We start from the raw sequence: 27,789 nt of genomic DNA on the forward strand, positions 1-27,789 counted from the left end.
CTGCTTTTTGTTTTTCTGTTTCTGCTTTTGCCTCTATATGTTCTTCTTGTTTTTTGGAGAAAACTGCATTATAAGGCTGCTGTATTTTTGGAAGAGGACAAAGGTCAAGACCTTCCGGGCCAGGGAGATGGCTCAGTCAAATAAGTGCTTCCCTGGCAAGCGCAAGGGCCTGTGTTCAATCCCTGGTTCCGCAAAAAAAAAAAAAAAAGACCTTCCTCTATGTAACCTCTTTCCATGGACAAGTCTGGGTGGAAGGAAAACCAACTTCCCAGAAATTCTCTGGTGTGTTGGGTGGAATATAGCGAAATTGGTGTCTTGAGCAGGAAGCCAGTTTCTTCTCTCTTTCTTCTGCTGGCATATCTGTGTAATAAATTTCACATTCCTTACATGTGTGTCCAAGCAATTTTCTTCTCTCTTTTTTTTCGAACCACCTCAATATGAGGACAATTTCATACGCTAGTCTCTCTCTCATCTTTAAAATAGTCTCTACAAATGCTTTTTGCTTGACTTTATCTTGTTTGTCATTATGTACAGTGGCTCCCTTATGGCAGCAGATAATTTCTACAGTTCATTTACCACCTAGGGCAACGGTCTGCCAAGCAAGATTCATATTCTTCATGTGTTATCTGATTAAACATATCTTCAAGGTATCACTTGTCTTTCTTTCTCTATTTGGACTTCTTTCTCCTTTTTGCTCTTGTTTCCTCACCTTTATAAGCAAATTTTCACTGACCAATGTACAGTCCATGTCTGCTATCTCTCCTCCTACTCTTGACTGACTGTCATCCTTCATGTCTATTCTAGTAATATCCATTTTATACTGAGAAAGGTCTGCTCCTGGATCTACACTCCACTGGATATTTTCAAAGGATGCATCTTGGTTGTTGTTAAGCTTTGTCTTGACAATTCTGCAAGGATTTAACTGAAGCACTGATGTGAGCTCACATCCTCCACCGATTGACTTGGTTTTTACTTTTGTTGTCTCATTAGAACCAGCACCCTTCATATCATCAAAAAGATTTTTTCTGTCTCCAGAGTTCCATGTGGACATGGAGGGATTTTGAAGATGGAATTTTCTTCTTTTATAGGTAACAGTGTCTGGTTGTGTGGAAGGGATCTGCACAAAGACTGGTGGACACACTCCTGTAAACAGTGCTCCTCCGGGGAGTCTTTGGGTACTAGCCAGTTCCCATCCAAGGCCTTGTGGCTTGAGATAGAGCTCTTTGGAATGGACTTAAAAGCTTCGTAAAGAGTCACTTCCTTGAATCTGTGTTTGAAAGCCTCATTTCTTTGGCTTTTCTCTTGATGCTGAATAGCTGAAAACTGATCAGACAGATCCAGAGGTCTGTCCATGATGTGGTCCTTGTTCATGGCAAGGTGACTATCCATTGGAAAAGGAAAAGAATTTTCTTTATCAAAGGAGGCTTGAGGGAAGCCTACTTCATGTTCACTTTCTTCCTCAGTTTTCTTCCTTTTGGATGTTCTGCCTCCCAGAGATTTCAGGGACACTATATGTGTATTAGTCACAGTACATTAGTGTGATCAGTAATATCCTGTTCATTTATGGGTTCACTTATATTTTTAAGAATCTGCTTGCTAGAAGAAGACTGGCTAGTGGCCTTGTTCACTTCAGATCCAAGACTGTGTGTGTGAAAAGGGCACTATGTTCAGATTTTGATCTAGTTTTCTCTGACCTAGAAATAGAAGTGCTACTGAAAGGGGTTGTTTTGGGATGGCTGTGTTTCCCAGTGTCTAAAAGAGGAGATAAACTTGTACTGAAACCCAAACTGCTTTTCACATTAGATGTAGGTACAAACACAGGAGATGAAAACACAGGAGATGATACCTGAGTGGTCAATTCTTCTTGAGATGGAGTCTCTGAAGTAGATTCGGAAAATCTTAAAGTATCGTTAGTATTTCTCATGGATTCCTCAAAAGGATGTTTCTTGTGATCTCCTTTCAGAGAGTGGTACAGCTCTTCACCAAGAGGGCTTATGGGACTTTGAGGTTCACTTTCCTCTTCAACACCAAGTCTAAATGTTTCAGCAACAACTGTAGCTAAATTAAAATATGACTTATCAGTGTGACAACTGCTTATTCCATGTGTTTTAGCCACTGGAGCTTCACTTTGATCACAAGTATTGACTAGAATTTCCTTTTCAATAGAGCTGTGTGGTGAATGAGCTGAAGTTTTGGAAGCTTTTCTTAATTCATTTGTACATACAGAATGTTCCAATTTAGTATTTGTTTTTTCCACATATCAGACATGGAGATTCTCCTTTCTTCGTAGCCAGTTAATGTCAGAAAATGAAAAGGCTGTTATTGGTGAATCTGGAATAACATTTTCCTCACATTCATGCTCAGCTGCTTGATCCTGTTGACCATTCTTAATTTTCTGCTGCAGTTGTTCAGAAAGCTTTTCATTCTTAATCTCTGTAATAAGCTTAAGATTCTGCTGTTAGATATTTTGAAATTCTTGCTGCTTTTTCTGCATGTGCTCTTCAGTTACGGCACAGCGATCACATAATCTTGCATGTAACTGATCATCTAAAACTTTAATAGTTTCATAAAGGACTTGTTGTTGTTCTCCCAGCTGTTGATTTTTGTTGAAGAACTCTTCCAGTCTTTGTGCATCTAAAATGTGTTCTTTTTTCAATTTGGTTGCTTTTACTTGTAAACCTTTTAAAAATGTTAAGAGTAAAACCTAAGGTGATGTTCTTAAAATTTTTTCTCTGCCAAATTTCTAGCCTGAGACATTTTGTTCTCTCTTTAGGTAGTGATAATAAATTCATGAGACTTTGAAAATACTCACTACAGCATAAAGTCATTCTTATAAAATGAAGAAAGGAATAATTTGTTGGAAGCTGAGGCAGGAGGATCACAAAGTTGAGCCTAACCTCGGCAGCTAAGAAAGTTGGCAAGACCCTTGTACTTCTTTATCATGACACTTTCAGCTTTGTCCAAAATCCCTTAAAATCATTAGATATATCTGCAGAACTAGGTCTTCCACAACCACTTCCAGACAAGTTCATCTTGCTTAAAAGGCTCTGCACTTCGATTTGCTTAATGTGTTTGGAACTTTTCTGTTACACTATATAAATCAAAAATTGTCTCTGGATGGCAGAAATATCCCTCTGACAGAAGTGAAGCTCCACACCAGAAGTAGCCACTAGGACTCCGTGCTCTGGCTGGGGGAAAAAGATTTCCTCTCATGGCTCCCTGGGCTGCCGCAAAGTTCTCCAGAGCCCCCATGGGGAAGTGGACAGTTGCCAGGTCTGTGAAAGGATGGCAGCTGCCGTTCTTCTCTTTTGCTGTCACCTAAGCCCTTGGTGAGGTGAGGGGGCAGCTTGTCTTTGCTGCCGGTGGAGGAAGGGCACCTACCCCTCTATTCTAGACTGTTCTCAGTTGGCCAAAGATGCAGACTATCTCTCTTTCCCCTTCTCTCTTCACAGTATTGCTAATTGTTTGCATCCCTGTCAGTTTTTCCTGAATTTTACCCCCTAGAGTGTGTTAGAAGTTATGGGAGCAGTTTTTGCTACCCTGTTAGATGTTACATGTATGTCTGCACCCTGCTTCTGTTTTATTCCAGCATTGTGCCACCTGGCACCTAGGGGCCACAGCATTACCCTGAACACGTGGAAAGTCCACTTGGGTTTTCACACTGGTCAGATTTACTGAGGAAGTTTATATCTATCATTATTCCTTAAGTTTTTTTCCATTTATTCATAAGGCCGCTCTGGGATGTGCATGTGAATAGTAGCACGTAGCTGCTGCATGTTAAGTGAAATTGTACTCTAGTTAGGCCACACAAATTATGATGCATGCATATATTGTTTATACCAAACAGCATGGTAAACGTAAGTCTTGCTTTCAGTTGTAATGAAAAGGAAATGCCTGTCAACTTAATTTATTACATCATGTTTTTATTTAAAGCCCTTTAAATGGAAATAAAAGCTTGACCTAAGATTATGGTTACGATGAACTTGACATCAGCTGTGACTGTGGTATAAAATATTGTAGGGTCCCATCTACTATAATAAAACCTGTATAGCTCATATGAAAAGCTGATACATGCAGTGAATATTCTTACATACAGAAACAGTTGATGTAGTCCCCCAATAAGAAATCTGAGATGTCTTCTGGTCCAAGCTCTCAGGGTTCAAGAACTTCTCCAGGTCACCTGGTGGAACCAAATCTTGACCATCAAGCCTTTCCTTTTTTCCCCTCTGCTCCAGGCACAACTGCTCAGGGAGGAGAGGAGACATTTGAGAGAAGAGAAAAGAGACAAAAAGTAATATAAATCAAATCAAGAGATGACATATAGGGAGATTAAATTCAATTAATGAACTAAGAGAAATGTTTAAAATAGCCACTGCTATGGGCAGGCATGATGTTACATGGTTAGACCCTGGATGAGCAAATGGACCAACACAGTAGCAAACACTTAGGTAAACACATCCACCACCCTGCACACATAAAGAGAAACACTGAAAAAAAAAAAAACACACACACACACACACACACAGAAAACCAGGTCTGATATTCCTCCTCATGGTAGAATTTATTCTGGAGGTATAAATGATAAGAAGGGGATGGTACTAACGCTATAGGAGTCTTTTTATGTTCAGCCCAGAATTCTCCCACCCTCAGTAGGACAGGTCTTTTAAGAGGAGGCAAGAGGCTGAGCTCTCCCCTTATGGTTGTGGAGTAGCTGTCAGGGTAGTTCTGCGAGAGAGAGAGAGAGAGAGAGAGAGAGAGAGAGAGAGAGAGAGAGAGAGAGGGCTGGCTCAAACCTACCAACTTCATTTCTTTTGTATCTGTAAAGTGGGCTGTTGGCCCACTGAATCTGCCATTCCTGGTGTCCTGGTTATGTCCAGAGTGTGAACCAAGCTCAGTACATTTGTAGACTATGCTTTTAGAAGTGTGAGTGCCTCTGTGTGTGCAGAGTAGAGGAGAAGTGGGGCACATGTCTGGGTTTGTACTGGAGTCCATACCCAGCCTTCTCACTCTGGTTGAGGTGCCCCCAGCTTCAGAGCCCCTCTGACCACAAATCCACACATGGCTGAACTTGTCTGCCTCCTGTTTAAACCTCTGTTGGCTGGTGCTGTCAGCCCTGCCAAGATTCTGCCTGCCCAAACTGAGCTGAGATTGAGCTCTTTCTCATGATCTGGTAACTTTAGTTTTTACATTGTCATAGACATTTTTTTTTATTGAGCCCTAGCTATTAGGACAGATGTGTACTTCTTTGTGTAGTGCAGTGGCAGTTGTCTTGGAATTAAAAAAGGATTTTCTCTGCCTAGACCAAGGGTTGGCTCCCAGAGTTGCAGTGCTTTTAGTTAGTTTACTTGCTAAATTATAGTAATTTAGAGTTTTACCTGGTAACTTTCCTGTGCTTTGATTTCCTCGGTCTCACTACACAGATCAGATATGTAGTGATTCTCCTGTTTTCAGCCTCCCAAGTGCTGGGATTACTGGCATGTACCACCATGCCCAGTCTCAGTCTCTCCATAGATCAGCGTATCTGTTGTTTTGGAGAGGGCACCTTGGAGGGACTCTAGAGTGCAGCCTGACTTCAGTCCTCCATCTTTCCAACCTTGAGGCAGATTTCTGCATACAGTGTTCTGTTACTGGCTGTTATTGCTTACATGCAGATATCCCTGCTGAAAGTCTCCTGTGCTCTGTGGCAGGCTGCCCTCTGGAGTCAGTCATCTGGGGACACACCCTTACAAACCGAGCCGAAGGAAACATTTCTTTCACATATTGTGTCAGCAACAAGAAAGTAAGATACTTGCTGTCTTGTTGCTTTAATATTAATATTTATACCTGTGTCAGAGTATACCATCATTTTACTTAATAAGCTATTTCACTCTATTCTGTTCTTTTAAAATTAATTTTATTGAGAAACAAATATTTCTTATTATATAGGTCTTGCTTTATCTTGGTCTTAACCATCTAGCAGAAAAGTATAAAAATGAAGTATAAAAAGTAAAGCCATATTAATATGCTGAGCTGTAGAAGGCTCAAGTTAACAACTTCTGATATTGCCAGTCCTATGGAAAACCCACTACTATTATGGACTACTGGACTATATTGGAATATTTTGCTGAATTCACACACCTATAATATTTAAATGAAAATGGAATAACCTTCTTTGACAAAACTAAACAAAAATGGGATGCAAATGAACCATTTAGTATTTGTATATTCAAAATAGGATCGATGTACAGCTACATTCTCTTAATACAGTGAATAGAAAGATTTGTTCTAATAGTGTTTGTGGACAGGATATCATATTTGCATCTTGTTCAATGAATAACCACTAAGAAAATAATATGCAATGTATTAAGTATTGAAACTGTCCTAGTAATAAGTTTTGAAACTGTCTCATTGCTATTTGTTTCTCAATAAAATTATAAAATAAAAGAGTATTTCATTAATATCAGTATAGTAAATATATTAAGGCAACAAATTGAATTAAATAAACAATTATTTTATATGTAAAAAAAGAGAAACAAATAGCAATGAGACTGTTTCAAAACTGATAGTAGGACAGTTACAATAATTAATACATTGCATATTGTCTTTGAAGTATTCATAGTACAAGCTGCAGACATAATATCCAGTCCAAACGCTATTAGTACAAATCTGTCTTCCCATTGAATTAAGAGAAAGTTGCTATATATCTATCCTCACTATTTTGTATATACAGACACAAAATGGTCCTTCATTTTATCCCCTCTTTTGTTTAGCTTTGTCAGAGATGGGTATTCCATTGCCATTTCTTTTTTTTTTTTTTTTTTTTGGTGGAACCGGGGCTTGAACTCAGGCCTTTGCACTTGCCAGGGAAGTGCTTATTCCACTGAGCCATCTCCCTGGCCCCTCCATTGCCATTTCAATATTGTAGGTACGTGAATTCAGAAAAATAATCCAATATAGTCCAGTAGTCCATAATAGTAGTGGGTTATCCCTAGGATTGGCAATGTCAGAAGTTGTTGACTTGACCTTTTTTAGCTCAGCATATTAATATAGCTTTACTTTTTATACCTTTTTTTTTTTTTTTACAGAACTGGGGATTGAACTCAGGCCCTTCTGCTTGCCAGGGAATACCTCATTTTTATACCTTTCTGCTGGACTGTTAAGCCCAAGATAAAGCAAGACCTATATAACAAGAAATGTAACTTTTGTATCTGCCAAGGTCAGTCAGATCCCCTCAGGATTTAACCTGAAAACCTGTATCTCACAGTGTCAGCCATGTGGATGAGTTACGGCCATTGCTTGACCACTTTGCGGCCTGTGAAAGCCTGAGAGAATGTTTTCTCTCCACGTGACTCTCCTTAAGCACACTCTACATCATCAATCACTTTCCTCTGTGGCCCCATAATCTACTTGATCAAAAAATTTGAGACACAGCTGAGTTACACGATGTTCATGTCCTGAGTCCTCAATGACTTTTAAAGGCTAGGGCCAAAATGTTGACTTTCCTTGCAGCACTTCTTTTTCTCTAATTTTTGGTCTGCACACTTAAGTTGTTAACCCTCCAGAAGAGAAGCTTAATGATATTATTACTCTATAACATAGGCAGTTGAGCTTAATCTCAATATCTTTCTGAATATCAAACATCTTAGACATAACATGGAACAGATATTTTCCATCAGATATTGATATGTTAAACTTTAAATCCCTACAGAATATGAAGAAAAAAATAGGAATAAACAGTTACATACATTTACACAGATATTTAGAAATCTTACAATGTACAGCATTTTAGCAGGACAGTCCTATCACATTTTTTTTTCTTGTCTCTTGTTTTCATTTACTACCCTTTTTTTAAAACAAACATTTACTTGAGACAGTATAACAGTAACTGGTATGACATGACAAGCAGTACGTACTTAGAAGACCAAAATGACAGACATTCCAAGCATGACCCTACTATTACACATTGCTGTCCTCAGTGCAATTGCTTAATTCACAGGTATCAGCATATATAGTTAGTCGGGGTGAGAATCCTACCAATTAACTTCTAGTTTCAAAAACCTGCTGAAGATTCTCAGGATCATTGCCTTAACCGTCTTGTGCATATAAATGTATGGTTTTGCTCCTGTCATGTTTCCTAGCTTTCTCCTTGCCCTCTCTTTGTTGTTTACTCCTTAATTTCTTGCTTTCCTTATAACTATGTTATACCTTTCTATTTTTGATTCTTCTTTTGAGTTCTTACACTAGGGAGACTATACGATATTTACACATGTAGATCTGCTTCGTTTCACTTACGAGTATATCTTCAAGTGACATCCACTTATATATAAAGGCTTCGAGTTTATCACTCTTTATAACTGAGTAATACTCCATTGTATAAAAATACCACATCTTTTTCAACTATTCCTCAGGTGATGGGCATTTTGGTTGTTTCCAAGGTTTGGCTATTGTAAATTGTGCTGCTGTAAACATAGGTACACATATATCATTATGATATGACATCCTGAGTTCCTCCGGGAAAATTCCCAGTAGGGGGATAGCTGGTTTGAATGGGTTTTCCAGTCCTAGTTTTTTAAGGAATCTCTACACTGATTTTCATAATGGTTGCACTAGTTTACATTCCTACCAGCAGTGGAGAAAGGTTCCTTTTTCCCACAGCCTCCAACATTTGTTGTTGGTTGATTAGTTTATGATAGCCATTCTTTGTGGGGTGAGATGGCATCTTAGTGTTGTTTTAGTTCACATTTCATGGACAGCTAGTGATGTGGAGCATTTTTTCATATATTTATTCACTTCTTTATTTTCATTCTTTGAGAAGTGTGTGTTCATCTCAGATGCCTGTTTTGGATTGAGTCTTTAAATTTTGGAGCCCTAATGTTTTTTTAATTTTTTATAAATTCTAAAGAATAGAGCTTTGTTTGAGTGCTTATTAGTTAAGACTTTTTCCCCCAAATGTGTGGGTTGTCTTCTTACTTTGTTGATAATTTTTGACGTTGAAAAACTTCTCAAGAAGAGGAGGTCCCAATTGTTAATTCTTTCAAGTATTACCCATGCGATTTGATTTTTATTCATGCACTCTTTGCCTACCCCTATGTCTTTAAGAGTTCCTCCTACTTTTTCTTCCAGGACATTTAGTGTTTCTGTTTTAATGTTTAGATCTTTAATCCATTTTGACTTTAGCCTAGTGCATGGTGATAGACCTGGGTCAAGTTTTAGTTTTCGGCATGTAGATAGCCAGTTTTTCCAGCACCATTTGTTAAAGAGGCTTTCTTCTAGTAAGTGTGTTTGGCCTCTTTGTCGAACATCAGGTGGCCGAGTGTGTTCATAGAGGCCTCTGCATCTTCTAATCTATTCCATTGATCCTCAGTTCTATTTTGTTGCCAGTACCATACTGATTTCATCACATTAGCTTTGTAGTATAATTTCAAGTCAGGAGTTGTAATGCTTCCCGCCTTGTCTTTGTTGCCCAAGATTGACTTTGGTATTCTAGGTCTTTTTTGGTTCCAAATCAATTTTAGAAATGATTTCTCTAGGTCTGTGAGTTATGTTGGTGGTAGTTTGATAGGTATTGCATTAAATCTGGACAGCAATTTTGGGAGCAGGGCCATCTTCACAATGTTGGTCCTTCCTATCCATGAGTAAGGAATATCTTTCCATTTTCTGAAATCCTCTATGATTAATTTTTTTTAAGAGTACTGTAATTTTCCTAAAAAGATCTTTGAGTTTTTTAGTTAGATTAATTCCAAAGTATTTCATTTTCCTTGGTGCTATTCCAAAAGGTATTGTTTCTCCAATTTCCCTCTCAGTGTGTTTGTTAGCTTTGTAAAGAATGCTATTGACTTTTGGATATTGACTTTGTATCCTGCTGTGCTACTGAATTTGTCTATCAATTCTGGTAGCTTCTTGGTGGAGTTTTTTTGGGTCTTCCAAGTAGAGTATCATGTCATCTGCAAATAATGATAGTTTAATTTCCTCTTTACCTATTCTTATTCCTTTTATTTTTCTGTCTTGTCTAATGGCTCTAGGTAATGATTCCAGAACTATATTGACTAGTAGGGGTGATAGAGGACATCCTTGTCTTATACCAGATGTGAGAGTGAAAGATTTCAGTTTTTCCCCATTTAGAATTATCTTAGTTATTGGGTTGTCACAGATGGCTTTTACTAGATTGAAGTAGAGGCCATCTATTCCAATTCTCTGTAGGACTTTGAACATGAATGAGTTTTGGACGTTGTCAAAAGACTTTTCTGCATCGATTGAGATGATCATGTGGTTTTGAGTTTAGCTCTATTGATATAGTGTTACACTTGTAGATTTGCATATATTGAACCATCCTTGCATCCCTAGGATGAATCCTACCTGGTCATGGTGTACAATCTTCTTGCGAATTTGCTGTATTCTATTTGCTAGGATTTTAGCATCTATGTTCACAAGGGAGATTGGCTTGAAATTCTCATTTCTGGTTGTGTTTTTCCCTGATTTTGCTCTCAGTATATTACTTGCCTTCAGGAGCAATTTTGGGAAGATTGCCTCCTTTTCAATTTCATTGAATAGTTTGAGGAGTATAGGGATTATATCTTCTGTAAATTTCTTGTAGAATTCAGCTGTGAATCCATCAGGAACAGGACTTTTCTTTGTTGGTAAGTTTTTAATTACATTTCTATTTCATTGGCTGTTAATTGGTTATTGAGAGTTGTTATATCTTCTTGATTCAGTTTTGGTAATTTGTACCTTTGTGGGAATCTTTCCATTTCTTCTGTGTCTTCTATTCTGTGAGAGTAAAGATTCTCAAAGTAGCTATTAATGATCTTCTGAATTTCCACTGGTCTGTGGTAATTACTCCCTTTCATTCCTTATTGCTTGTATTTGAATGTTTTTCTTTCCTCTTTTTGATGAGGTTAACTAGGGGCTTATCAACTTTATTTAATATTTCAAAGAACTAGCTGTTTGATTTTTTTAATTCTTTGAACTGTTTTGTTTGTCTTGATTGAATTCTGTTCTAATCTTTATGATTTCTTCTCATCTTTGGCTTTGGATTTGGTTTGCTCTTCCTTTTCTAGACATTGGTGGTGCGGCATTAGGGTGTTTATTTGTTCCTATTCTGTTTTCCTAATGTGTGAGTTCACAGCTGTAAATTTCCCTCTAAGAACTGCTTTCATCACATCCCATAAATTCCAGTAAGTTGTCCTGGAGTTTTCATTAAATTGTAGATATTGTTCAGTTTGTAGTTTAATTTCATCTGTGATCCATTGGTTGCTGAGTAGAGTGTTGTTTAATTTGCATGTATATATGGGGTTTTCCTGGTTTCTTTGTCCTTTATTTCCAGTTTCATTGCACAGTGGTCAGATAATATGCATGGGATAATTTCTATTTTCTTGCTTATACTTAAGCATGACCTATGGACCAGCATGTGGTCTGTTTTAGAAAATGACCCATGTGCAGCTGAAAAAAATGTGTATTCAGCTCTCGTTGGTTGGAACACTCAGTGTGTGTCCACTAAATCCATTTGTTCCAAACTTTGGTTCAGTTCTGGTATTTCTTTGTTAATTTTTTTCTGCTTTAATTGTCTTTTTGGGATAAAGGAGTGTTAAGGTCTCCTGTTAAATTGTGGTATTGGATATTGGATTTTTCATGTCCGTTAAGATTTGTCTTATATAGTTGGGTCCTCCTGTGTTTGGTGTGTGTGTGTGTGTGTGTGTGTGTGTGTGTGTGTTATATGAGTTTTACCTCTTCCACTTGAATATTTCCCCTAACCAGTATATAGTGACCTTCTTTATTTTGTTTGATCATTCTTGATTTGAAGTTGATACTGTCTGAGAAGAGAATTGCTACCCCTGATTTTTCTGAGGTGCTGGGGCTTGTAGTACTGTTTTCCATCCTTTGACTTTCAGCGTATGAATTTCTTTGAGTTAAGTGTGCTTCCTTTATACAGCATATTGTTGGATTTTCTCTCCTAATCCACTGTACCAGTCTATTTCTTTTAATTAGTGAATTGAGTCCATTTACTTTGATGGTTATAATTGATATGTACTGAGTTTTGATTGATATCTTATTTACCTGCCATCATTCACTCCTTTTTCTCTGGTGTTTAATTGTTTGCCCTATTTGGTGGGTTTCTTCTGTTCTCTTTCATGGAGTTCTGATCATTTTGGTCCTCTCTAGAACATCTTTTAATATCTGTGTAGGGTTGGCTTTGTCATTAAGTTCTTTAGTTGTTGTTTGTCATGGAAGTGTTTTACTTCTCCATCAAACTTGAAATAGAGTTTTGCAGGGTATAGTAGTCTGGGCTGGAATTTGTTTTCTTGGAGAGCTTGATGTACTTTGCTTCATGCTCTTCTTGACTTCTTGGTTTATGAAGAGAAGTCTTCCGTTATTCTGATGGGTTTTCCTTTAAATGTGTTCTGTTTCTTTTCTTTAGCAGCTTTCAGTATATTGTTCTTGCGCTGTATTTCTGGGATCTTAACTATCATGTGCCTGGTGTGTTTTTTATTGGGTTGCTGTTATTGGGAGTTCTTTATGCTCGGATTACTTGAATGTCACATTGTTTCCTCATATTTGGGAAGTTTTCTGCTATTACTTCTGCCCGTATTTTTTTTTAATGTCATTTGTGTTGACTCCTTCTTTCTCATTGATGCCTATTAGTCTCACATTGTTCATCTTTGCATCATCTTGCAGGTGATGGATTATTTTCTCCCGCCACCTAGTTTTTTTTTTTTTTTTTTTTGACCGGGGATTGAACTCATGTCCTTGCACTTGCCAGCCAAGCACATATTCTACGGAGCCATCTCCCCGGCTCCCCTCCTAGTTGTTTTTAAGAGTTTTTTTTTTTTTTTTTCCTTACCTTTTCACCAGCTGCAACAGCATCTTCACGATCTGAAACTCTGTCTTCACTTTCACTCAGATGGTTTTGCAAGCTTGTGATTGAGATTTTAAGTTCCTCCATATCTCTTTGACTCTGCTTCATATGATGTATTTCTTTCCTATATTGCTAATTGAAGGATTCCATTGTTTTTCTAATCTCTATTTTTTAATCAGTTTCTTCTTTAGAATCAGTTATTAATTCTTTTAGTTCAGAGATTATTTCTGATCTGATTTCCTCTATATGTGTCTGCATTTCATTCTTTACTTGAGACACTATTGAATTAATTTCTTTTTTTTATTTCAGAGGTTATTTGTGATCAGAGTTCCTGTATACCTTTCTGCAGTTGTTTCTTTACTTCAGATGCTATTATTCAGACATTTTAGCTATGTGATTCCCAATTTCTTCTGTGCTAGTGTCTTCTGCACTTGTTCTGGGTGGGCTCGGGGCCTGAGATTGCATTTTCTCCTTCTCTTTGTCATTTTGTATAGCAGTGTCCTCTGACCTTTGGTGTAGAGCTTTGGTGCCGTTATTACCTTAGCAGCTACTGAAATTCTTACCTCAGAGAGGTTATATGATTAAGGCAGTTACAGGTTTGTATTTACAGAACTGCAATAAGGAATACTAATATTGGGTAATGATATTTAGCAGTTGACAAACTTTTGTAACTAGTGGGTTTGTATTTTAGACAGAGCAATCTTTGTTTATATAGCTAAGCAGATATTAAATTGGGAATGTGTATTTAAGTTAGCTCTGCCAAGTTCTGTCTTATTGCCTCCCCTTGATGTACCTGATGTTTTCCCAGCAGACTAGTTCACCCTGGTTACCTTTTGACCCCTCTGTCAAAAGAGGGAGGATACTTTTATAGATCTGGGTCTAGCAGTGTCTTAGCTTGCCTCATGCAGATCCATGAAGTTTGAATTCATTCAGTTGTGCCTGCCTTGGGTCCGTCTGTGTGCTGAGCTTCTTCCTGCTGCAGCCCTTAGGAGTGAACTTGTTGTGCCCCTTTGGCAAGATATTCTCCTCTTGGATTACCTGGGTGGTTCTGCCCCTAGCCTCTCTGCAGGGACTTTAGCTGCAGAGTTTCACACCAGGACTGTATGCCAGGCTTGGGCTGGGTCTGGAAGATTCCAGAGAACAGGACAGAAGGATTCACTCACAAGTCGGCCCGGGCTGGGTCAGGAGGGATCTAGCAGGCAAAGACAGTGAGGGAGCTCTCCCACACACTTGCTGGGCCTGGGCTAAGGCTGTGTCTGGAGGGGTCATGAGAGCACCGTGGAAGTTCTCATTTACACGCCAGGCCTGGCCTCATTCTGGAGGGGTTCAGAGGGGTACCAAGAGCACAGCTGAGGGTCTCATTCTCACGCTGGGCTTGGGCTGGGTCCAGAGGGGTCCAGTGGGTACAGGGGAGTGTGGAAGCTCTCCCACACACTCCCCTGGCCTGGGCTTGGGCTCCACTCTACTCTGATTATAACATCTTTTTCAAATATCAAATACAAATTCGAATACTCTGGCTTTTATAATAAATGCATTTCTAGTTAGACTGGAGAATTTTATTTAAAAAAATTTACATTCCCTGTGCTCATAGATAATTTTGACATTTCTTGGTGTATACTGATTACCCTCAAAGCAAACTATATTGATTTCTAACATGGTTTTAGTGGGTTAAGTCTCTAAAACTGTCTTTCCAACTGTCATTGAAACAAACAGAAAATGCTATGTCTCAGGGAATTTGCCTGGCATCTTTTTATAACCCTTCTCTATTGGTTTCTCTCTCAGTCATTGCCTCTCATGTTGTGATGGTGATAACTGTTTCCCTAGACTAACAAAGTAGGAAGAGGCCTTTGTTGATTCCCACCAGCATGGCCTGGGTCAGGTGCCCATCCTTGAATAATCCCTTTTGCCCTTGGGATGGAACATCTGAGTGGCCAGTCTGGCTCACCTAAATAATGTGGTCCATGTTTGTGGGAGAATCAAAGTATTCTGTTTAGTTTAAGACATCTTAGTAAAGAGAATCATGCAATGAAATTTGGTGATTTCATTCACCCAACCACATCAGTTGTTGTAGCACTTCTTTTTTTTTTTTTGCTCCGAATGCCTTCAGGGCAGGTTTGGCTGGCTGGAGTTGTGGGGATCGAACCACAGCAACCTGAGCCTGACTGCTTTGTTGAAGCAGCCACTTAAAGAACTGAGTTAAGGGGCAGGCCCCCTGTAACACTTCTTGAAAAAATTAACAAAACATTAGTTCTACAGCAAATACCATATGCCATTCTCCAAAATCTAAGCAGTGGTCTCTGGTTTCTACCCTGTCTCATGCAGCTAGGTTTTTACAGTTATGCCATCCCTCAGGTACTTGGTTTATTGTGAATTTGATCTGTGAATGTAAAGCAAACAAATGTAAATTTGTACTTGTGCCTGTTTACGTGTACTAAGCACTGAAATATTTGTAGCTCAGATGCTGTCGTAGCTTGTTACTGTGGCCATTATTACAACAGCACAAGGATATGAATGGAAGGTGGATGAAATTTAATATTTGACTGAAGGGCTTGGACACTTTTTAGTTTTCTTTTAAGTGTACATTTTATTCAGAATCCTGTACTAGGCTTCATGAATTTTCACTGAGAAAGAAAGGCTTGCCATTTAGTCTTTGGCCAGAGATTATATAGATTGGATATGGTAATTTATAGAAAAACTGAACAGTGAAAATCATTTTCAGTGTAATTCCTGTGTCTTTAGACAAAGTAAAAAGAAAAAGTGAAAGCTGAACAGACTTGACATATGATTATTGCTGTAAGAAAAGCCACCATTTGAACCTGGCATAGTGCCTCACATATGGAATCCCAGCACTTGGGGTACTAAGACAGGAGGATTGCCATGAGTTTGAGGCAAGCCTGATCTACATAGTGAGACCTTGTCTCAAAAAATAAAAATGGATATCTGTTCCTTTTCTCCTACTCTGTCTATATCCTCCTCTTTGTGGTAACAGTCCTGAGAAAGCAAAGAAAGTAAAGCACAGCACACCCCTGATGGTGAACTGTGGTGGTGACCCTGCCCATCCCCAGTGCTCAGTTGTTTCACTGGTACTCTGATCTCTCTGACCTCACAATGAAAGGTTTTCACAGTTTTGATTTAATGACTAGCTGCAGCAGCTTGTATTTATTCATGGTGAAGGTACATCACTCTTTTTTTTTTTTTTTTTTTTTTTAGTTTTATGGCAGTTGGTGGATTGCAGTAGGCTGGTACATCTGAGGAAATAAGTGAAAAGATGACCATGTAGTGGCTCAGCTTATAGATGAATTGAACTTTACTGGGATTACTTTATCAGAAGTACAAGTGTGTGTACTTCTGGCAGAACACAAAATAATTAATATCAGTTGTGTTTGTGATTACTTTTTGGACTTACTCGAGTTTGGATTTAAATATATTAAAAGTGCATGTGAATACTATATGAGGAAATATATATCATTAAAATTGATTAGTGAGTTTCTGTAAGGCAAAAATTGAGCTAAACCCATCAAACCACTTTCTGGCTATGATTAGTGGTCTCTGTGTCCCTCAGGTACTGAAGGAATTCTCTTGTTGAGAGCTTGTTGTTTGTTCATTACAGCAGTGAGCAGTCTACATTTCATTTGTAGAGTTCAAAATCTGGACTGTAGTTTGTAACTGAGCATCTTTTGTTGGACCAAGAAAATTCTTTACTATTTATGACCTCATTTTCATTTATTAAAGCAGAACCCTCATATTTACTAATGAAATAATTCACCTCTTTAAGATTCTGCACAATGATCAGGTAATTTAATTTTTCAGTAACTTACTTAAATGGAAATTAGGCACATTAGTTTATTCTTGTCCTGTGTCTTACATTACTGGCAAGACTCCAGGATGTTAACCATCCTTTAACAAATATGTATGGAAGGTGTCTCATGCACTTTGTTGAATAGACAGTGGTAAAATATACCTGAAGTGCTTCTCACAGGACTGTAATTGTAGGTCTAGAAACAGCTGTTACCTGAAAAGTTATACAGAATATAATAAAACATTGAGGTCTTTGAAGGAAAGAATGAAATGTTATGAACTAAGATAATTTTGATGTGGGGTAGAGATCAAGAGCGAGAGAATAGCCTTACATTTTGCAAGAATGGGATCCATCTATTTATGGCAGCATTTTTGCCCATACTTTCATGGCAGCCCAAATACCTCCTTTCATCTCTGGAGAAAGCCTCCTTCATTGTCTAACCTTAGACCTCAAAAATCAGATATAAGGAAATGAATGGATCTATCAGTTTCTCACATATGTATAACTTCATACATATATATGTACATGTATGTTTCTTTTCTAAATAGTAATTTCCATATCACATTCTTCTATAAAATCAACTTGAATAGTATATCATGATTTTTCAAAAAGGACAGGAAAATTTTTAGATCTTTGATAAGTAGGTAAGCTAAACATTATGGTTAAGTTTGTATATAATCTAATTAAAAATTATCCTCTTATAAAACACCACCAGTTATGATGCTTCTGTTCATAATTATATATATTTAATTTTTTTCACATTTAAACATGTGGTGTGTATTGCTAAATGACTTTCATGTTATGTCTCTGATTATTTAATATGTATCTTTTTTCTCTGTTTAATGTAATTTCATTCTGCTGTTTCTTGAGTCTGAAATCAAGCAAATAATGATTACAGTCATGGAAGTTAGTTCTGCATGTTGAATAGTTGTTAGGTTTAAACTGATTTAAATCCTATTTGTACTATCTTGATTTCTTAGAATAATAATCTCCTTTTAAAACTGTTTCCTGTATTTTCATTACTGAGGATGCATTATATTTGGCTAGTAAAAATTTGTTGGAACATTAAAATCCATTATATATTTTTTTATCTTTGGTTTGTTTTACTCTGGATAGATATTAATATATTAGTCTCTTCTATACTTTAAATCATTTCATGAGATTAATTACAGAAAAAAATATAGTGGTTGGTGTAGCCTCATTCCTAAGTGAAATAACAAGGACTTCTAAATAAAGTGAGGCTGAATTATTTACTTAAAATAATACTGTATAGTTTTTCTAAAGAAGTGGGTGAAAAGATTTTTTAAAAATCATGTAATTTAAAAATTACACTTCCAAAAGATTGTTTTCTTTTTCTTAGTGTTAAAATTGAATATTTTTAAAAATTTACTATTAGGTTTCTAATACTGTTAACAGCAGAAATCGTAGAATATACTATGCATCTTCCTAAAAATATTAATTTTTTTGATAGGGTCTAGCTACGTAACCCAGGCTGACCTCAAACTCCTAGCAATTCTCCTGCCTCAACTTCTTGGTATTACAGGCATGTGACACTGAGCAAAGCATTAATTATTTTTTCTCTAGCTTTCCTTAGGTTGTTTTCTGTTTTTAAACTATTACTAGAGAGTTTTCAGGGTACAAGTAACATATCATCTGAGTGCATGAAGTACAGAATAGTGTTTTGATATCGCTGCTGGATATATCAAGTTTTAATTTTTTGATACTTATACTCAAAATTCAGCATGCCATCTGGATTTTAGAAAAATAGTCACCTAGAATCTATTCAAAAGCTGGAATGTTATTTTTGTTTTTCTCAAGCAAGGGCATCCCTAAGTGATACTAACTAAAGTATCTCTTCTATGAATTGCATCATACATACTTGACTGCTTTGATAATTTTTTTCTTGGTTATCTTCACCTTTCTACCCAACATCCCTTTAAATTATTTTTTCCTCATTAATATTTTTCTACATTCATCTAGTGTTTTATCTATGCTAAAAAGTTGGCAGATGGAAGAGGTTGCCTTTATCACAGAGGTAGAAAGAATTGGACACCACCACCATGAGCCTCTGGTATTCAGTGCAGCCAGAGTCTACTGTGCATCCTGGAAGATGACTAGTTCTGTGTTCAAGCCTTTAGGTTACTCATTTTCTTCCTGTGTGCTCAGTAGTTTCTCAGTGGATGGGAAACCGAATGTCCCAGAGAAACTTGTGTGTAGAATATGGAATCTTGCATTGCCTAAAAAAAATTTCCCCCCAGTTATATTCTTTAACCTATTAGCAAGTCACCTAGCATTTTTGTGCCTTGGTTTCTCATCCGTGAATTATGATAATGCAAGTAACTTATTTACCTTTTGCAGTTCATTCGGTGCATTGCTTGAACTTGTAGTTCTATCGAGGCCACACTTGGCTAGCTATTCAGCATGCAGGAAGCCCTAAGTTTGATCCCAAGCACTACGTAGGAGCTGGGGTAGTGGGGTTTAAAATGTACTCTCCAGTGAGCTATATGCAAGTTAATGTACCTGAATACCTTTTTTCTAATAAGAACTTTTAGAATTATATGTATGTGTCTGTATGTAAATTCTTTGTGCTTTCCTATTTGATCTTACAGACTCTGATGAAAAATATTTTCATGAAAATGTAGATTCCTGCAAATGTGCACAGCCCTATTTTTATCTGATCTTACCCCAATTTATCATCCATATCATCCTTTTTTTGTGATGTGGAGTGCCTGAATTTAGAACAAAATAATTTCATCTACCCCTGAATACTGAAGAGTTCAATTTCGTGCTGTGTTTTACATGGCACAGCAGGAGTAGATTGTTTGGTATCTGTAACTCTGAACTTCCTTAACCTTCCTATCAGATACTTAGACAAGTGTTGAGAAGCTAAAATTCAAAAATAATTTCAACAGAATATTTTGGAGATCCCTAGGGCAAACTATTTAAATCCATTCCTCTTTTTGCACAGGTTTTTTCTCCCGTTTGGACAGTGTTCTCATGAGTCATAGAGATTGAGTTTCTAGCCCCATAACTTAAATTGCTTTATAATTGCCTTATTTTATAAGGCAGACATATGCTGACACCACGAAGACTGAAAATACTCTGAAGAAATTAATCTGAACCTATTAGAAATAGGAAGAAGGAGGAAACTTTAGTTTGGAAAAACTGTTAGCTACACTATATAAACTCTTTCAATAGGCTGGATTGCACACATAAAAAGCAAAAATGACAAGCCCCAGACATCTGTTTTCTGCTCAAATTTCAATGTAGGTGTGGGTCCTAGATAAATAAATTTAATATTGAAAAATATGGTCCCCATTTCAATTAAAAAGGAATTTGAATATATTGAATATGGTTTGGAATTTTTACAGGAGAGTAAAAAGAGTATATGTGTACTAGATTTGAGTCTGGCATACTTATTAGGTATGTGAATTTGTAATTTAAAATTTCTGGTTTCTGTATTTTTATAAAAGGTTACATATGTAACAAATATTTTTAAGTGTCTTTTATTTTCCAAGCATTTCTAATGCACTTCTTAGTAAGACAAATATCATATGTACTTTCATGCTTTAAAAACAGTCATTGGGGAAGATCAAGAATTGCAGAGTACCTTGAAAAAAATCACAGTAGTGATTCATTAGAATTAGAATAGGAAATCAATTTCTGGTATTGTACTTTTAAAGACAAATTTAAAACACATTTTTCTTCATGTGTGTGAGAATGAAGCCTGAATGATCAGAATTTTTCTCTGGATATGTATTCTTCCTTCATCTTCAAGTGTATTACTATGACCTTTGACAAAATGAGATTTTTATGAGTTCTGCAGACTGTCTAGGCTTAGGCTTTCTGCAGATAGAACTTGCTTTTCTAGTGGATATAAGAACCTAAGGGGGTGGGGAGAACTGAAGGAAATTGTCTTGGTTCTCTTTCTGCACTGACTTTAATGTGATATACATACATATTGATCTGAGAATTATATATCTTTTTCTTTTATCTTCTTGGTCAGTTAGTATAACTGTGGTTTACTTTTCCTGTGTGGCATTTGTTCTTAGATGGCATTATGTTAATTGCACCCCAGGTTACCACAGTGGTATTCAAATTATTTTGCACCAGAATTAGATTTATTGTTTTAAAATTTAGTTTCTTACATTAAATAGTTCTACTAAATTAAGATTATTATAATAATTTTCTTCCAAAGTGCAAGACCATACATGTGTGAATGAGCAAAGATTGACTAAGTCTAGAGGTGAAATAATGGTACAAATGTCTACCTTTTTTGCTTAGTCATTCTATTAGGTATTGTTATTCACTATTATTTACTATTCAACATTCAAGACCAAACTCTTTTAGTAATTTTTGCAGTATCTATCTTATCCAATTATATACTTCAAATCACAGATTATGTTTAGTTCATATATACTGGTTATACCCTTCCTACTGTTCCTGTTTCCTAAAATTGTTTTTATTTAACTTTTCTTAGTAGTCCTCTAAGTTCAGCAGCTTTGCTGTGTTGGGGGAACTGAGGCATGGAGAGGTTGAACGAAGTGTTCAATGTTACATTGTTGGGCCTGGGGAGATGGCTCAGCAGAATAAGCGCTTTCCTAGCAAGCACAAGGGTCTGAGCTCAATCACCGTTTCCGCAAAAAAAAAAAAAAAAAAAATTATATTGTTGTTAATGCTGAAGCTGGGGTTTGCATCCTGTCCATTAAGCATTATACTGTGTTACTTCATGTTCACAGTTTCTCAGCAAATTCATGTCTTCTTTTTCTTATCGTACCCCATAACATTGTGCAAATCTTATCTTTGTATACTGTCTTGTATATGGTTAAGTAAATTATAATTGTTGGTGCATTTGCATTATTTTGGAAAGTTTTATTATGAATGGTTTTCGGCATGATTTAATCCTTAATAAATACTTTAAAAAGTCTTTTATTTTCATTTATGTGGAACAGATTCTTGCTATGAAGCTCAGACTCGTAGTGATCCTCATGTCTCAGCCTCCCCCGCACTAGGATTACAGGCATGCATCCCCACACCCAGTTTTGGGGCTGACACTGCATGCTTGGTGTTCCTGGGCTGGCAAGGCATGTGATACCGGGGATCAAACCCAGTTTCTTGTGCTTGTCAAGCGGGCGCTTAGACCACCAAGCTATCTCCCCAGTGTCTTTAATAAATCTTAAGGCATATGACAGTGTCTTTCTGTGTCCTGAATATGATAGTTTGTCAGAACTACTGTAAGCATAATGGTTAAGCCCTCTGCATCTGCGGCTCTGTCCATAAAGGCTTTTTTTTTTTTTTTTTTTTTTAAATCCTGTCTGTGTCCCTTTATTCTCAGCCAACAGCATGTCTAGGATACGGTTCTGCAGATCATTTTTAGTTTTTTATGTCATCCTCCGCACCAGAGCCTGCACACAGGAAGTTCATGCACAGACCTTTCCTGGGTGGCCTGTTTCTATTTTCTGGTTTCTGCTGACCTGTTTGATTGGTAGTTTGGCTAGTGGATGTGTTTTTCATGTGCCTAATACATTTAGAGATATTAGCGAGCTTCTGTGCATGTTCCTCTTGGACCTTGTTTGGCTACCCCTGGTTCAGACTGCGTTCTGAGGTTTACTCTTACGTCAACATTAGATGTAAACCAGGTTATTTTTTGTTCAATCATGAGTGAATGTGATGGAGCACCAAGTGAAGTTTTATTCCCCCTAAAACATTTTTGTCAGCAATACTGGCCTATCTTACATTGGGAAGCTGTAATCATCATCATGCTCAGGAAAAAATTCTCACACTAAAGGGGGGAAGCTTCACTGTTTTCTACCACTTAATTTTTCTTAAGAAGCATAGTTTGTAATACTATAAGGATATAAAATTTCTGCTGATGATTTCAAGTTTTATTTATTTATTTTTTTAGTTGAAAAGTTACATGTTAAGCCAAACAGAGTACCTTTAACTTTCTGAGGAACCCAATTTTCCACATTCCTAAAGCAAGAAAATTATTGCAAAATAAGCTAACCCTCTCACTATAACACACTCATAATAGGGGATCAATGGTGTTGGTGAATACTACTGACTTCTGAGGAACCTGATGCAGAACTGCATTTCATGCATTCATTATTAAAAGATGAGTTTTTTGGGGGTTTGGATGGTAGCCATCTGGTGAGTAGGAAGCCACAGTGCCCTTTTGGTGACTTTTTGTGTAGTCCCTTTCACTGAAGGGGAATAGTCACGTTGACTTAGAGTGGGGGAGAAACCTGAAAATTTCACTAGTGGAGTTAAATCTTGGTGTCTTGATCACCAGGCATATGACTAGATTTTACTTTGAAGGAAAAGCTGGATGAATGCATATAACAATGAATGAGCACTCTATATTTAAGGGAGTATAAAGTAATGGCCATACTCTTTAATAAATGTGGCTGGAAAAATGACCTTTCCACATGCTGAAGACTAAACTAGACTCATGTCTATTACCATGTACTAAATTAAAGTTAAAATGAATCAAAGATCTAAATATTAAAACAGGAATACTAAATCTACTAGAAGAGAAAGTAGGTAGAAATCTTGAAGACATAGGAGTAGTCAGAGAGTTCATGAACAAAAACCAAACTGCACAAGAAATACTTCAAAGAATCAAAAACTGGGATCTCATCTTATTAAAAAGATTTTGTTCATGAAACAGAATCACCAACAGAGTAAAGAAAAAAACCTAAGAATTGGAAATGGGCATCAGAGATGAATATGTACTTCTTAAATGAAGCAATATGAATAGCAGTGTGTGTGTATATATATATATATTCATAACAATGAATAGCTCATTCATTGTTGTATGTATTCAGCCAGCTTTTCCTTCAGAGTAAAATCTAGTCATATGCCTGGCGATCAAGACACCAAGATTTAACTCCATAGAGAAATTTTCAGGTTTCTCTCCCACTGTAAGTCAATGTGAATATTCCCTTTCAGTGAAAGGGACTACACAAAAAGTCACCAAAAGGGCACTGTGGCTTCCTACTCACCAGATAGCTACCATCCCAACCCCCCCAAAACTCATCTTTTAACAATGAATGCATCAAATGCAGTCCTGCATCAGGTTCCTCAGAAAGCAGTAGTATTCACCAACATCATTGATTATTTGCATAATTCAAATTAAAACAATACTGAGATTCCATCTTACCCCAGAAAGAATAGCTATCTTCTTTAGAAATCAATCAGTAACAAATGCTTATAGAGCCATGGGGGCAAAAGGAACCCTTCTCAGGGCCAGCCAAATAGCTCAGCGAATTAAAGCAGGTGCAGGGGCCAGGGGTTTGTTCCCTGGGCCTGCCATGCTGGCTCTGTCCTTGGGGCACACTGAGATGGCAGTTGAGACTGGGCATGGAGGTGCATGCCTGTAATCCCAGCTCTTGGGAGGCTGTAAACAGGTGGATCACTATGAGTCTGATCTAATAGTGAGACCCTATATACCCTGTAGACCCTTCCTTAAAAATAATAATAAAAAAAAAGAACCCTTCTCTCTTGTTGGTGGGAATGCAGACTGGTGAAATGAGTGTGGAGATTCTGCAGAAAACTAGGATTAGAGATCCCACTCAAGCCAGCTATTCCCTTCCTGGGTATTTTGAAAATTGAAAACATCATACCCCAGTAATATACGTGTATCCATATTTATAGCAGCAGAATTCATCATAGCTAAATCTTGGACACAACCCAAATGCCCATCAACCAAGGGATGGATAAAAAAGATGTGGTATTTTCAATACAATGGAATATTGTTTAGTTATAAAGATAAACTCGAAGCTCTTACAGGTAAATGGATGCAACTAGAGGCTATACTTGGGGCCAGAAAGATAGTTCAGCAGACTAAGAGCCTGCTTAGGCAAGTGCAGGGACTGGGGTTCAAGCCCCAGCACCACATGCAATGCCAGCCCCGCCTGTGAGCATGCTGAGCTGGCACTGTATCCAGGCATAGTGGCACATGCCTGTAATCCTAGTGCTGAAGAGGCTGAAAATAGAAGGATCACTATGAGTCTGAGCTGTGTAGTGACCCTGTACCAAATACATTTGAAAAAACCATATTCATAAGTGAAATAAGTTAGACTTCTATGTGTATTTGTACTATCTCCGTAGTGTGAGAAACTGAAATAGAAAATAAAATCCAAAAGGTAGAATAGGTACTTTCCAGTACACACATACACATACGCGCGCACATATACACACACACACAATAGCGAAGATAATTGTACTACTAATTTCATGAAAAAAATAACATTGAGAAAAAATAACACTGAAAGTTTTAAAACAGGTTAGCAAGATGTTTACAGTAATTAATGCATTGCATATTTTTGTCTTCATAGTAGTTATTCAGAAGATAAGATGCAGACATGATATCTTGTTTAAACAATATTAGTACAAACTTTCATTCTCAGTGAACTAAGAAAAAGTAGCTGTATATCTGTCCTAACTCGTGTGTGTGTGTGTGTGTGTGTGCGCACGTGCGTGTGTGTGTATTCTCCCTCTTTTTTCTTTCCTTTCCTTTCTTTTTGCAGAACTGGGGATTGAACTCAGGCCCTTGTGCTTGCCAGGGAAGCACTTGTTCCACTGAGCCATCTCCCCGGCTTTTTTTTTTTTCTTTTCTTCACAACAAAACTATCCTTTATTTACACTTTTATGAAGTTATTAATGCATGACACTGGGTTGCCTAGCAGCTCTTACAGCTAACCTTTTTTTTTTTTTTTTAACATCATTTAGTGTGTGTGTGTGTGTGTGTGTGTGTGTGTGGCCAGCTCAGCCCACCAGGGGGCGGGGCTGGCTGGCATGTGGTGCTGGGGGATTGAACCATGGACCCTGTGCTTTGCCAAGCTTGTTCCAAGTAGGTGCTTTAGACCACTGAGCCATCTCTCCAGCCCACAGCTAACCTTAACTAGACAGGATGTTCCTCTCAGGCGTGAGGTAGCTTGTTTACCTTAGGCACTGGGCCAAGTCTCACCTACATATATTTGATCGATTTCCTAGCTTTGTGGCTCCTAATATATCCCCTTTTTTTGTTTTGTTTTTTCAGAGATGAGTGTTCCAGTGCAGTTAGAGAAGCTGTATTTGGAGAAATCTTTAAACCAGTCTAAAGATTGTAGGTACTTGAATTCAGCAGAAAAATTCAATATAGTCCCATAGTCCATAATAGTAGTGAGTTATCAGCACAACTGGCAAATGTCTGAAGTTATAGACTTGAGTGTTTTACAGCTCAGCATATTAATATAGCTTTACTTTTTATACCTTTTGGTTACACTTTTCTGCTGGATGGTTAAGACCAAGTTAAAGTAAGACTGAAATAACTAAAAATGTAACTTTTGTATCTGGCAAGGTCAGTCAAATCCCCTCAGGATTTACCCTGCAACCATATTTGGCACCTTGTAGATCTTTTGTCATTGTCAACCATCTGGATGAGTCATGGCCATTGCTTGACCAATTTGCTCTATGTGAAAGTCTGAGAGAATTTTTTTCTCTCTAGGTGACTCTCCTTAGGCATATTATATGTCATTCATCCCTTTCCTCTGTGGCCACATAATCTGCTTGATCAGGAAATTTGGGGCACCACCAAGTTATAGGATGTTACAGCACAGGTTCTCTTAGGTCCTGAGTCCTTACTGACCTTCAAGTGCTAGGACCAAAATATTGGCCATCGTTGTATCCCCTCTATTTCTCTAGTTTTTGGTCTGCAAACTTTAGTTGTTAAACATCTGGAACAGAAGCTTAATGATATTATTACCATGTAACAGAGGCAGTTGAGCATAATATCACTGTCTGAGTATCAGATATCTTAGACATAACATGGAACTACTATTTTCCAGCAAGCATGGATATTCTAAAATTTAAATCCCTATAGAGGGTGAGAAAAACAATTATACATTTTTACACAGAAATTTAGAAATCAAACCATATATGACATTGTAGCAGGACAATCCTATGAATTTTCTTTTTAGTATATGTGCTACCGAAGCGAGCACCCCTATGAATTCTCTTTAAAATTTGAAAAAAGGTGATGGCTATAAAGATGCATTGTTGATAGGAGAGGCTACAGGCAGGAAGTTTGTTTTGCTAGGGTTATCTCTAGGGATATAAAGAGTTAATGGAGGACACATTTCAGAGGAAGAATCAATTGTACATAGTGATATGTTGAATTCTGAGGGGTGGACGAACCAGGCCACACTGATTGTATCTGTAGAGAAGTGGAATAATCATGCTATCATTGATTGCAATGGAATGTCTATTTGCACTTGAGAACTTAATTTTAGGTGAGAACTTAATTTTGAGAACTTAATTTTTCGCTTGTATACCATTCTCTAAATCTTAGTCTTCTGTGTAGTGGATGAACGTTCAAGCCCCCAAGGAGAAGCAGTCATCTTGTACACTTCCTTGTGTAGTTTTGGGTTTCTACTGAGGTGGTTGGTTCAGTCTGTGTTTTATATGCCTAATTATTTAATAAATTTTGTTTATTAAAATTTTATGAAGGAGAGATCAAGACTAGAAGTTAAGTTTTTAGAATTAATTTTTGTTGATATCTCTCATTTTTTGAGAAGTTTCCTGTATCCAGGCTAGTTTAACCAAGTGTACAAAGGATTATTGTCAAGGTATGGTAATTAAATCTTTAAGACTGATACCTGCCCTGATGCATAGTGATGACTTAGGTATAGTTATTTTTGTATGGCATCTTTATTTATTTATTTATTTATTTATATTTTTTTTGGCAGAACTGGGGATTGAACTCAGATCCTTGCGCTTGCCAGGGAAGCACTTATTCTACTGAGGCATCTCCCTGGTCCCAAATGGCATCTTTATAAGAGATTTGTTTTATTAGGTGTGCTTAATAACTATGTATTTGTGAGATCTGGCGTCATTTTGGATTTGGAATAACATTTTCTTTGGAATTTCACAATAACTCTCTTCCTTCCCTTACTGCATATTTTTTTTTTTCAAAATTTTATTGATAAACAGCAATGAGACAGTTTCAAATCAAATCGGAAGTACAGTTTCAACAAATAACACACTGCATATATCCTTCTTAGTGGTTAATTGCTATACAAGATGCGGACTTGAGATCCTATTTACAAACACCATTAGAACAAATCACTCTATTCATTAAGAGAATGCAACTATATATATCTATCCTAACCACTTT

The 27,789-nt window shown here is 37.2% G+C and overlaps 1 protein-coding gene and 1 pseudogene across 5 annotated transcripts in view; one reads left to right on the forward strand and one right to left on the reverse strand.

Moving 5' to 3' along the window:
• Kdm4c (lysine demethylase 4C) overlaps window positions 1-27,789 on the forward strand; it is a 461,014-nt gene that overhangs the window by 181,468 nt on the left and 251,757 nt on the right. The gene's annotated exons all lie outside the window — the stretch shown is intronic.
• Window positions 218-3,032, reverse strand: LOC111816898 (annotated as a pseudogene).

Source organism: Octodon degus, unplaced genomic scaffold (genome assembly GCF_000260255.1).
Source record: "Octodon degus isolate 3935 unplaced genomic scaffold, OctDeg1.0 scaffold00044, whole genome shotgun sequence".
Taxonomy (NCBI): domain Eukaryota; kingdom Metazoa; phylum Chordata; class Mammalia; order Rodentia; family Octodontidae; genus Octodon; species Octodon degus.